A 715-nucleotide genomic window follows, 5' to 3' on the forward strand; every position below is an offset into this window, starting at 1 on the left:
TTCAAGAAAAAATGCAGTCGGCTACAGTATATCAATGAGAAGCATACTATAACGTGATATTCACGTAAATTTCCCTATACCTATAAATTAAGGATTTGATTAGAAAAACCAATCAAAGCATGTGAAGAGAGTGGGAATCATACTGCAATCAATATTTCTGCATGATCATTTTTAATATAACTTTAATTGTTTGTCTCTGGATTTTGTAAGTATGGAATTACATCTCTGTGGTTATTTATGAAGGATATTCCTACGAAGGAAGAGTTTCCCCTTTAATATACCATTTTCTTTTATAGTGAAACGTTTTCTCTTTCTTCGAAAAATGTATTTTCTAGGTAAACTTCTATATATTGGTAATTTGTTCTATAATTACGATTCGTGGATATTACAAGGTAATTACATCTTTTTAAGAAATGGGGTTAAGGAGGATTTTGGGAGCATGCCATTTTCAGTGTGGAGGGTTGGCATAGAGTATGACATAACCCACATATTGAGTGAAATATTTTACATTATGCATATGTCGTTGCTTATAATATAAAATCACCATCATTATTATTAATAAATTACACTATAACTTGCTTTAGAATTGAACTGCACCTACGTAAATCCATCGTTTTCCTTTACCACAGTGGGCATCTTCCTTACTATCTTTGTACACCTGTTACCGTGTTAGAAAACCCACAATGTACAAAATGCATAATTTCCAGTAAGTCTT

Source organism: Penaeus monodon, chromosome 33 (assembly GCF_015228065.2).
Source record: "Penaeus monodon isolate SGIC_2016 chromosome 33, NSTDA_Pmon_1, whole genome shotgun sequence".
Lineage (NCBI taxonomy): Eukaryota > Metazoa > Arthropoda > Malacostraca > Decapoda > Penaeidae > Penaeus > Penaeus monodon.